Consider the following 13,010-nt stretch of genomic DNA (forward strand, 5'->3'; position numbering starts at 1 on the left):
TTTCTTTCAATAATTGGAAGTGAAAGGTTACTTGAATATGCACATTTGGAAAGAATTAATTTGAATCAAAGCAATACTATGAATGACTAAAAACTCCCCACAAGCTGTAAAATATGCAACATATGCATGCTACAAAAATGACTTAGTGTTAGTCATGGCTGTGAATGATGCTTAAGGTGGAAAATTGTGAAGAGGAGCTTAAAAGAAGTGAGTGAAATGAAAAATAGGTGAATGAAAAATAAGATATTTATTCTAAAAGTGTCAGGTGCAAGAGTTTGCACAGAGTCCTGAAATTACGCAGATGAACTCTGCTTAGACATGGAAAAAAAAACCCACACAAAAATCAGCTGCAAAGCAGTTAATGTTAGTGGCAGATGCTCTGTTTGTTTAACAAGTACTTTCAGGCTTTTTTTGCCTGGAGAGCAGTGTCTCTTTTTTCATGTTAATGGGGATGGTTCTTTTAAAAACACCCAGTTAAGTAGCAAAGAATAAAACATATTTATTCTAAATGGAAAGGCAATTACTTCAGTGATGTTCCCCTGGGCATAAAAATCTACATGCACTGCTCAGTGGAGCTCCAGTAACCACTTTTGAGAGTCTGCATGTAGAATTGAGTTGGTTTTAATTCCTTGTTGAATTACCTGGGTTTTAGCCCTCAGCTCTTCTAGCTGTAAATTGGTTACAAGCTGAAGTGGGAAATGCTGAGAAGCTGTGGGTTTCAAAATGATCCTATAAAGTGCTTTCCTCTACGTGTAAGGAACTTCCAACTTCAATTGGTGTTATCCCATCAGGAAAAAAAAATTGCTGGGGATGCACTGTTCAGAAAAATCTAAACAGATTTTTCATTGGGGTGCTTCCAGACAGAGAAAGGGAGAAGAGCTTTTGGGTAGTTTTGACTTAATTTCAAACTATCAGAGACAACAGATTGCCTCAATGGTGTCTCCAGCTAATAGGAAGGAACAAGAACTACTTTTGTTTGAAAACTTCTGGTGCATGAAAAGACAAGATAAAGAGGGATTTTTTAAATGGGTGGATTTTCTTGAGCTAACTGAGGATCTTGGTTTGGATACTAAGAATTCCACTCTGACCCCTGCTGTGACTTCTGGGGGAAATACCATTCAGCAGCAGCAGTAATGCAATCCTGGAAGCTGTTCTGGAGGAGAAATGCTATCTCCACAAAACGTCAGTGGGTTGGAAGCCAACTGCTGGAGGCTGAGCTGAACTGTACTGGTTTCTACAGCTCAGTGACTGAAACTCCCACCAGAGTCCAGGCAAACCACCACGGATTCACTGAGAAAGTCCTGGCCAGAGCCCTGCGAGGGAAATCTCCTCTGCTGCACCTCACAGACCACAGATCCTACACAGAAAGCCTAACACTGATGTCCAAAAGGGGCTGTGACTGGGAGCACTGTGGAACAGCAGCACATGGAAGCTGGAACAGCCACAATCAGGTGTCCAGCTCTGGTCAGCAAAGGGGCAGCCAAGGAAATGGGAGTCTCCATGAGCTGCTGGCTGTGCCAAGGCAGCTCCTGCAGCATGTGCAGCACGCAGACATTCCTGGTCCTGCTGTCTGTGCTGACACCTGCAATGGGAACTCGGGGAGGAGCAGTCCAGCCAGCACATGCATTACATCACACTTGTGTTTTCCTTTTCCCTGGCAAATTTTAACTGGCTTCGGTTTTTTCCTGGTGTGATTCAAATACCAGGCTGAGGAGGTCATCCGGAGGAAGGGTTTGTTCTGTGCTCAGCTGGCTGGAGCCCAGCGCCCAGCTCCAGTCAGGACTGTGCTTTAGGACCAGCCAAGGCACAGAACACAGCCTGGGGATGTCCTGCACAAAGCTGAGACCTCCTCTGTCCTCCTTCTGCAGCGAGTCACCTACTGAAGGAAGGACACAGGGCGTGATTTGCTGAGCAGACACAACAGCACTGCAGCACCCTCAGGTCACGAGTTCTGCTTTTCACCTGGGGCTGATGAAAACCTCATAGATTATGCTGGAAAATCACTCCCTGACTCCGATGGCCTCTGGAGCAAACTCACACACAGCACAAATGCCTGGTGGAAGGATGCAGCTGCACATCAGTGTTCAGAGCAGGGATGGAGTCCAGGCTCACATCCTCGGTTTGGTGGATCACTGTCAGACATTCTCACAGGAGAGGAAGGGTGTGCAAAGGGGATTTACTGAATAGAAGGGTCTGAGTGTCCCATCCCTGTCTGCTACCCCACGTGTGCTCTGCACTGTGTGATGTGGAATTCCCAAATGCCTCCTGCTCTCCATCCACATCCCTGCTCTGCATAAATGTCCCCATGGAAGTGCTTTCAAGCCCCTGACAGCTGTGACATTGCAGAGCCCAGCTCAGCTGCAGGGCTGCTTTTAATGCAGAAAGGGGCACCGAAAAATTCCTCTCTCTTTTCTAGATATTTCTTCCTTACAGGAAGTTTTTGATATGGCTTTAGTCCAGCTGGCTCTCTGAGGAAAGGAGAGTCTTTCCACACATAAACATGCTGTGAACTTTATGATTTTTTGAAAAAAAAATTGACAAAGTTAAACATATCAATTGTCAGTTGGTTTAATGAGAGCAGGGAGGGGAAGGAGGTTGTTTTAGGCATGTGAGACCTCTTGTTCTTAAAAACAAAATGGAAACTTAAAACCAAACAGTGCTGCATATGGGCCCAAATGATCTCTGCAGGCAAAGGGACTGCAAATAAAGAGGGTTATTTTAAGGACTCAATAAGTAATGAAGTCCCCCTTTAGGCTGGGCTGATCACAAGCAAATGAACAGTGACTCCAATTTCAGAGCACACAGCCTGGGGAAGTCACAGCCCTGCCTGGCTGGCCTTTAAAGTACTTGAGGCCTCTCTGTGAGAGTTAATTTGAGGACAAAGGGAATAAAATGGGAAGCACATCACTTTGTGGATGTGTGTCCTTCTGTCACAGAAAGCATTCTCCCGTAGGGAGGAAAAAAAGACTCATCTTCACTGGCACAGCAAGGCCCCTCTGCCAACACTCACAGAGGGCCTGGAGTAGATAAAAACCTTCTCCAAAATCCATCCAGATCATGCCTGCCTTGTAATGTTTTCAGACACTTTTATGAGGAATGAGGACTAGAGAGAGGTCTTTGGGAGGAGCCATGTGAAGGAGCATGTAGTGTCACTGCCTCAAAAAAAAAAATAAAGAAAACAATTGTTCCTGAGGCTGCTTTTGGTCTTGGAAATCCTCATTTTGATCTTGTGCAATAGGCACAGATGGACTGGCAACAAAAGGAATCTGGCTGTGACTGCAGTGCACCTATCTGGATTGGCAGCCAGGCATTCTGAGAGGCAGAAAAGGGGATTTATTGGAATGTAGGCCTCTGAAACAGGAAAGGGCAGACTCAGCTCTGGTGCAACAGCACAGGTCTCAGGCAGCCAAAATCCCCTTTCTTTTAAGGGCTCCCCAAAAGGAAGTGCTGACTTTCTCCAGTGTACACTCAGGGAAAATGAGCACATCAAGGGAACCAGAGACCTTGGAGAGCTTGGAGAGCTTTCCTCCACCACCAGAGCAAAGTCTGTGCATTCCTGAGCTCCACACAATGGAGATCTGACCTTATTTTAGTCTCTCCCCCGAGACAAACCAGCTAATTCAATCTGCAAGTCTGACTTGAGGCAGAGACTTTTGTACCCAGGTTATGCAATAATTCAGTTGAACTTCTGTTGAAGATTATTCCTAGAGTAAATAAAATTATCTCGACGTGGAACAGGAATTCAGGATGAGCATGATGCAGAAACTGGTTGTGTTGAGTGATATTCCTGGATGGTTCTTAGCTGTACACATATGACAAAGATGTCTAATCTAGTGACTGAGAATTTACATCAATGTCTTCCCAAATTGAGGGCTGACACTAAGAATTTTCAAGCCACAGAAATCAGGGGGAAATGGACAAAAATACACAATGAGCAGACTGAAAGGAATTTGTGGTGAAGCCAAATTACTATGAGCTCTGTTTTATTTTTGTTCTGGTGCTCTGCAAGTCAGATAAATGAGTTGATAGGCACAGGAAAGGCATTTTTCCTGGTCTGTGTGCATGCATAGGTATTACTGTGCATGAACCAATGTTCTAAACTTCCCCAGAACCTGTTTCTTCTCTGAATCAGCAACCCACAAGGCTCAGGGCTAAGTGCAATTTCTATTGAAGAAAAGGATAATTACAGTTCATTAGTAGATTAGGCACTCAGTTCTCTCTAAAGAACATATTTCAGAACACTGTTTTTGCTTGCTGTTGAAGCAAGGCAAAATCAGGTTTAAAAAAAAATCAAAAAGTGCTGTATAACTCTAAATGCCAATAAGGAGAAGAAAAATGCTTTTAAGCCCAGAGAAATCCTCTTGTTCTTTAAACTTTGTGGGTAAAATCTTGGACTTACAGAAGCCAAAGGCAAGACTCCCACTCATTTTAGTGGGGCCAACATTTCAACAGGCTTTGTGAATTCTCAGTGTGTATAACTTGATCCCTTCCAAAGAGATTTATAGCAAGCAGGAGAAGCTACAACTCCATAAAATATTGGTGTGTACACATGAAGTGAATTAGTAGACACAGAAGATTTTGACACTTAAGGCTGGGTTTGCAAATGGAGCCCTTTATCAGCTCGAGCAAATGCAGTAAATGTAGTAAATCCAGATAATTCCTGGAGAATTTCTGAGCCTGTGGTTTCTGTGTTACACCCTTTGCCTGCCAAGAGCCTGAACTTTGCATCCAGCACCAGTTCTGTCCCAAGAAGGACTCAAGACCACATCCCTGTAATGCATTCCAGAATATTCCATTCCCAGTGTAACCTCCACAGGCAGCCAGTGCAGATGTTAAACCTGGAACTTTTCTGTAGGGAACTCAACTGCTTTTCCATACAGAAAAATACCCCCTGTATATTGAAATGCATGAGAATCACACACCTGGGTGCAAGGCAGAGTTTTAAAATACTCTGCCATGAATTTTACATGAAGAGGAAACATGACTGAAAAAGTCTAACAAAGTCAAACTGTGGCTTTTTAAACAAACAGCCCAGCTTTAAATTAATGCATCTGAGATTCCTCTGGTAATAAAAGATAGAGATCATGTTGGCTGTGCTACACAGACGGACTCAAAATTAATCTTGAAAAAGATCTGTAAGCAACCTAAATTCCCTCCTTCCCCACGGTGGGCTCGGAGCTGGCTGGGGCAGCAGTGGGGCCATGGGCAGCTTAAATATCCCAGCTGATAATAAAGGTATTAATCTGAGCTGCTGCCTATGCATTTACCTCAATGCTCATGAGCTGTCAGGCTGCAAAAGCAAAATGCTGTATTTAATTTCAAAGCAGACTTGCATAGCCTCACCTCTCCATCATGGAGAAAGGCAAACATGGTGTGTGTGAACCAGGCTGTCTGAGATCCGAATGCAGAACAGTCTCAGCCTCAGGGTTTGACACAGCTCTGGTGCTTGGGGCTGCAATTAAACTTTTCAACTTCAAAAAAGAAATTCTTTTAAAAACAAGAATAATCTTCCGAATGATCCCAACACAAGCTAGAATATTTACTTTGCATATTTCTCAAAAACTTCTGGACTTTTTAAAAAAGGATTTAAAGTGCTGTGATAAATTTGCCACTTCCAGCACTCAGGCCAAGGCAGGGTGGGGAGTGTCCCAGTGATAAGCAGAGGGACACGATGGAACCAGCCAGGGGAAAGATTTCTTCTGCCTGTAGGAGATGGATTTTCTGACATCTCAGAGCTGTTGAAACAGAATTCCTAGCACTTTAATAATCTAGGTCATGCATTATGTACACGATCCGCCCTTGCATGTTTTACAGAGGATTAAAATGAGTAGTAAATGTTGTAAGTTGCTGACATGAACAGGATGTGCTGCAGATGGCTAAAAGGCACCAGGAGCAGCTTGGTTCTCACTGACCAAGGGTCTGTCTTCCCTTTTTCCTAAGCACAGTGGAATACTTCGAGAGTTGAGGGAAGTTTTCAGTCTGATCAACACCTAGACCTTAATTAATCAAACATTAAATGAACAAAAGAACTATGAGAGCAAGCGGATAGAAGCTTTAGAGTTTTAGTATTTGAAAGCAGCGTGGAGGGAAGGAGTGTCCCAACAGGCAGCACAGGGATGTTTCTGGGATGAGGACAGCTGTACATCCACACATGGAAGCTCTCTGTGAGCTCACCTTACCTGTCCACAGGTGTGTGGGGAAGGCAGGCACAGAGCAGGGGTGGGAAAACATGCTCCTTCCCCAGAAACTATCTCTGCTTCCAGGGATCCGAGGGTTGGAGAGTATAGGACACAAATTAAATCACAGAACAAGGGTCTTTATTTGAAGTTTGCTCTGCTTACTTTCCTGATAAATCCTCCCATATTTTTATTCCCAAGATACTTCACTGATTTTCACTCGTTGAACTGTTTCAGTTCAATCTGAGTTTAGAGCAACAACTTCTCTTCTGCACTCCACTCCCAGTTCTTGCCCTGCCCCACGACCAGGAGCCAACTGTGAGTACCCAGGGTGGTTCTGGCCAGTTTTTATTCCTTGTTCACACAAAAATGAAGGACAAGCCTGCTCTCTGAGGGAGCCTGACCTGCCTTGGGTTGTGTGTTCACCCTGGTGCAAGCAGGACGTTTGCCCTCCTGCGAGTGACCAATTCATACATCGTGAAAATATGGTTGCAAAACAATTTAAACTGTTTGGCTTTTTCAAAGTAATATTTTTTTCCTGCTCTTGCGAGGCGGGGGAAGAATTATGTTCCCCTTTATGTGACAATTTTAAAAGAAGCTGGTTCAAAGCAAACAGTGAAATGAGCAGCTGCAATTTGTAAGAATCAACAAGCGGCCTAAAGAATGAAACCCTCCACCTGACAAATCATTTCAGGTTTCCTGGGGCTCCCTCTGCCCTTCACTGCTTTGTCTCATCTCACAAATTCTCTGGAGGAAGAAGCATTTTTTACACTGTTTGCAGCATCCCCAGCACAAATAGGTCCCAGCTAAGGCTGGTGGGTGTTGTAATCATGGAAATAATTGCAAGTATCAGATTTACAGAGGAGCCTCCATAGCTCTTCTTGAGGTTACACAGCAATGTTTTCCTTAGCTCTGCAGCCTGATGTGCAAACCACACTCATTCTGGGGAGTTTCTGACAGAAACTTGGCTTCTAGCAAGCGCTCAAGCCCATGAATTGTTGCTATTACACTGAATTGAAATGCTTTCCTAGCAGGGGTGGACTGAAGCCCACATGGACATGTTTTGCTGTAGGTGTTTTTTAAAGCCCCCTTCCCTAGGAGATGCCTGTCTCACCCCTCTCCAGACCCAAATTTCGTGTGTTTACAAGGCAGATTGTTTCCCCCAGGTGACACAGTTCCTCTGGAGCCTGCAGTGAGCTCCCAGCCACACCAGCAGTGCCCATGGGGAGGAAGTGTGACCCCATGCAGAACGAAGCAAGCTTCCTACCCTGGGCCTTGAATTACTGGAACTGCAAACAATTTGCATTATTCATGGAAAACAGGCCTTTCCTCAAGGTCCCTTCTGCCAGCAGCAGTGGTGAAGCACCAACTGCACATGCTGGGGTTGTTACTAATGCAGCACAATGGGAAAGCTGCTCCCTGTTCCCCACGAGCAGAGAGGATTTAAACATCTCCCTTCTAGAGAAAGCAGGTGATTCATCTCTCTCGCTGGGAGGAAGGACTGACACATGCTGAACATATTGTACCCTCGCTGGTGAAGTTATAAAGCTTCCTCTGTAGGCAAGGATCACTCAGAAGAAAAGGCTGTCCTTTGCTGTCCCTTCCCTCCAGCAGAGAGCATTTGATCCTTCCCAGGCTGTAAACAAAGCTGACTGTGTGCCATTGCAAGGGCTGCTCCAGGATGGGACATGTGCAGCTGAAACCACCCAGAGAATGGCTGGGGCTGGGCTAAATTTGATTAAAGTCATTCCCTCACTCAGGCTGGGAACCCAGACAAACTAAAAATACTTTGGTCCTTTCTCCTGACTCTGATTTGAGGCTTGTGCTCTGCGTTTCTTTCCCTTTGGTGACACAAAATGTTATCTAAGAGGTTGCTGGGGTTTTTTAAGGTATGTTCTAATCTATAACCATTTGTCTGTTGAAAAAATGCAGGTGCCTGCTTTCTGGGGGGATTTTTTTAAACTGTGGGCTAGCTGAAGTAAAAATTCTTACCCTGCTTTTTTTCCAGCATGTGACACAAGCCTGATGCCATCAGTTCAGCTTCTGCAAAAAGGTCCCAAAAGTGTTAGCACCCAAATTTTCTTTTTGAGCAGAAGGACTTGATGAACAAAAAAGAATTCTGCTTTCCGCCAGACTGACGTCTGTGCAAAGCTGCCATCTCCGAGGGCTTCTCTGCTCTGATCTTTCTGGCTAATTTTGAATTAAGTTAGGAGGAATTCTCTAACTCACTGAGACTCCTAAAGCCCCTGTACAGCTCAGTCCTGTCCAATTCCCTGTGCCCTGGCATGTACAGGAGATCATGAAATGCAGATATACACCTTGACTTGTCCAGTGCTGCACATTAGGTCACAATTACAGCTCGGAGACAGCCCCAGGCTCTGCATGAACCGAAATAAATCACCGACACTGACAGCTTGACAAAAGGGTCAGGGGAAAGATTTGAAGTTGTTTTCCACAGTAGTGACTGCTCAAATACTGAAATCTGGCTGAGATCCTGGCTAGTTAATCACTGCCAGGGAGGCTTTAACCTTTGGGTATCAGAAGTGGCCACCCATAACTGAAATAAGGCAAGGATTTATGGTCATATCACAATGGAGAGCTTGTGGCACTTTCCCCCAGCATTTTCATGTGCTGCTGCCCTGTTGAAATCATGCTGCATAAAAACTGTCAAAAGACTTGCAGAAAATGGACAGGAAAAGGAAAAACAATTGTGTTTTAGAAGTATAAATACCTTAGGAAAAGAAATCAGAAGATTCCAATAACAGCTGAAACTTTCAGTCAAAAGAACTTTGTAACATAAATATCTCTTCCTCAAAATGTAGAACACATAAAGCAGGTGACTATTTTTTTGCCAGTAATGAAATCACAGAAAAATGTAGTTCTAGGTTAAACAAAGCTAGTTACAGCTTCAGGTCAAAATATCATACATTGCTTCGGTGGGGGAAAAAAAAAAAAAAGGATTTTGAGAATTTGAAATGTTTCAGCTTCTATTTTCACACTGGCATTTTCAGCTCCTCATTTCACAATGACATTTTCATTTCAAATTGACCTTAAAACAGGTTTTCAAAAAATGAGAATGAAGTGTTTGGATGATCCTCAGGCAATTCCCTCATTTTTCCTTCCTTTCTTTCCTGCTGAGGATCCAAATCAAACCCCCCAAACCATGATTGCTTTTTAAAGGAGAAAGAAATCTCCCAAGAACTGGAAATATTTTGCACACCAGGCACCTCATATTTTTCTCCTGAGCTACAGGAAGAGACTGGTGTAGCCACAGATCCAATAAATGCCAAACTCACCCACCCCAGAACCCTTGCAGCAAACACCAAGCATGGCCCTTATTAATATTCTGTGAAGGTTTGGGGATCAACAGTAGCATGCATAATGGCATTTAATGACAGCAGGGCTTATTATCAGAATGATTTGGCCTCATCTGGCCTCTATTGGCAAAATAATGTGCATAATAAGGTATGTTAATGCTGGGCTCTTTGGCAGGTCCTGGAAGATGAGACAGTACAGCTGGCAGGACGAAATGGGAGCAGCTGGAAGGGGAAGATTTGGGTCCTACATATTAAAGCATTTGACATTTGGTGTCTGAAGGGAGCACTGTTTAGAGCTAATAAATAACTCACCAATGATGACAACCTGTAATGACAGCTTTTATTATGGTCTGGTTAATCCTCAGATTCAGCTTTGTCCTGCAGGACCATCTGCCGCCCATTTATTTTTTAGTGTTTTTCCCTTTGCTTTGTTAAGCACTGTGCACTCGGGAAGTTGTGGCCACGGAAATCTGGGAGGGTTAGGAGCAGCAGGGAAAGAGGGAAAGAGGCAGGGATGAGTGCACAGAGGAAACAAGGGTTTTGCCATGGGTGCTCAGTGCTCCCCCAGCCTGGCTGGTGCGCAGATCTGGCTGAATGCACTTCCCCCCAAGCATTTCTAGGGATGGGGAAATGGGAATGCCACGCTTTTTCCTGCTGGGTGAATGTGGCCTGTTTCTGCCACAGGAATTACAAACCTCTTTCTCTCTCTCCAAACATCAGCACCAGCAATTCCATCACAGCCTGAGGTGATAACCAGGCGAGACTTTGGAAATTCCCTGCAGACACAGCAGGTTGTGGCATCCCTGTGTCCTCGTGATGCCTGATGTCCCTCATTTTTGGTACATTGTCAGCTCTAATCACTCTTCCCAAAAGACAATTCTCACAAAAAACTGCCGAGATGCCAAATGCCTGGGAAACACTGACCAAACTCCATAATTTCTGTCTGAACTGACTGCAAGGTGTGCACAGTGCCTTGTGTGTGCCTGGGAGGAGAAAAACTGGCTGCACAAGTGCCACAGGGCCAATTTCCAGGTGACTTGCAGGTGCACAAAGTGCACCAGCCAGGAATGGCTGCAGCTCTCAGAGCAGGACATGTGCTAAAGAAAAGAAGAGGAAATCAGAATATTATGGAAAGAGGGGGGTGGTCTGGAAGGGATAACTCCTAGTGCATCTCAGGAGGAGTTTGTCAGCTTGTTTGTAGCTAGGAAATAGTCTCAGAAACTGAACTCATGGAGGAAAAGCAGTGGAGAGGAGTTTGGAAAGGAAACCATTTGTGGACAGGCCTGGAAAGTGCTCACTTCATAAAGCAGCCCAATTCAGAGAACAGGGGCAAACACAGGAGCCAAAAAAAGAGGAAAAATGATGGAGAAAGACTTTAGGTCCCTCTTAAAACCACAGTTTGCAGAAAGGATTGTCCATCTCACTGGAAAGGGCCACACCATGGATGTCCTCCCTGAGCCCCAGCAGGATCCGAGGTGCAGCCATCCTGGGAAATCAGCATACAGGATGTATAAAAACAACTGCTTGAGACCAAAAAAGGAGCATTTATCAGACTGTAGACACTTTTTAAAAATATTCTTCACCTTCCCTTAGGGAAGAAATTAAAAACTTCCAAATGAATGGTTCAGCCTTCATCTGTGTGGGTTCCCTTTTGTTGTCTCATGAGTAAGATCCCAAGGAAGAAGTGGGTGCCCTTTTCACAGAGTGTTTCATGTTCCAGCCTATTTTTCCACCTGTTAATTGATTTCCATCCCATCACTCACACGGTGATGCTCCTGCACCATCCCAGCAGCCTTCTCTGAATATTAAATGCAATTCATGAAAGCAGCTCTGTCTACTGATCGTGCACTTAATCATAGTTAATAATACTTTAATATAACGGAGCAGGCACTGCACTGGGGCAGAAAACAAATGATTCCTGTGCTGATGGCTCTCCTGAGGAGCCAAACCACAACTCCCCTAATACTCTTTCCTTCAAGTCCCTCTTTGTAAACCTGGCATGAGGTTTATTTGTGCCCAAAGGTGGCTTAAATTCAATGGAACTTGCAAGGCCCTCATCCAGCAGAGCTGAAGCTGATGAGAAACCCCCATAAAAATGCATCAACCCAGAGATCAAACATATTTCTGCCTCTTTATAAAGTGCTGATAAATCATGTGACAAACACAAAAAGAAATCCAGGACACTGAAGGGTTTTCCACACTAGTCATGGCATGATCATTACAGAAGCATAAGTACAACAAAGCCTCATACCAAATAGTCTTGGCTTTTTTTTTTTTTTGCACTAGATGAGCCACAGATGTCCTTTACAGAAGAAGTTATAAAATACATGTAAACATTTGTCACTGTGTGGGGTTTTTTCAATGTCTCACTCCTGTCTTTCAGTGGGACTTTGATTGGGCTCCTTAGGAAAAGCAATGAGAAAAACCTTAATTAAAATTTTGCTGCTCCCTGGACATCTGTTCTAGAGTGTTATATAAAATATTACACATGGCTATAAATACACATTCATCTTTTATTTTAACCACATTAGTAATTGGGTTTTATAGGGCCACGGGGATTTATTAGGCACAGGATTGCAGCACTAGAGGCACACACCATGCACAGGGATGGATGGATGGAGACATGGATGTGTGCACAGATGGGATCCTGGGATGTCCACAAAGCCCTGGGAAAGCTTTTTTGCCAGATCCCCCATCTGCAGGGTGTGCTTTGCTTCTGGGGCTCCAGCCACACTCCCCACTGCTCTGCCGCTGCAGGGATGATGTGAATGGATGTGCAATGTCCTGTGAATGGAGGGTATTTGGGGACAGCAATAACCCACAGCAGTTTCAGTCTTTTCTGGAGCTCTATAAATGGCTGTCTGCTCCAAGGCATGCCATTCCAGGGAAAGCAGCTCCTCAGGGTGTGTTTGTTGTGTCCAGTCAGTCAAATCCAGCAATGGGGAACTTGCAATCAGTGCTCCAACTCTTCCTGCAAAGAAGGCTGTGAAGGCTCATCATTCCTTTATCCATGCTCTGCACGACCCAATTGATAGGATTATGCCTTTCCCAGAAACTTTTGAAAGAAGTTGCAATGAGTTTCAAGACACTTAATAAAAGCTTGCCTAACAATGTGGTTACCAATGCAGCCCTGAACTGTTTCTGGACTAAGTCTCAGACTTTCTGAAGCTTCTCTGCACATCACATGGCAAATGCTAATTAACAGCAGCTTGTTCTAGGAGGCTGCTCCCTGATTGTTTCATTAATTATCAGCTGGGAAGTGCAGCAGCACAGGTCCCTGAGTAGTGCCTTGGGAATGCTGCTCCCTCTCCAAATCCTGCTCCAGACAGGCAGCAAAGGAGACAGAGTGAGGACAGCTCCTATTCCCACTCAGCATTCCAGCCCCAGAGCTGGAGGTGATGAATAGAGCAGAACAGTGCAGGCAGAAAAGAAATCTCAGTTTTTCATCTCAGTTTTTCTTCCAGTGTCACATCAGAGCACACAGGACAAGGGAAGCAAGTCAAGCGCTACATGGGTT

The sequence above is a fragment of the Lichenostomus cassidix genome, chromosome 1 (genome assembly GCF_008360975.1).
Source record: "Lichenostomus cassidix isolate B80296 chromosome 1, HeHo_3.0, whole genome shotgun sequence".
Lineage (NCBI taxonomy): Eukaryota > Metazoa > Chordata > Aves > Passeriformes > Meliphagidae > Lichenostomus > Lichenostomus cassidix.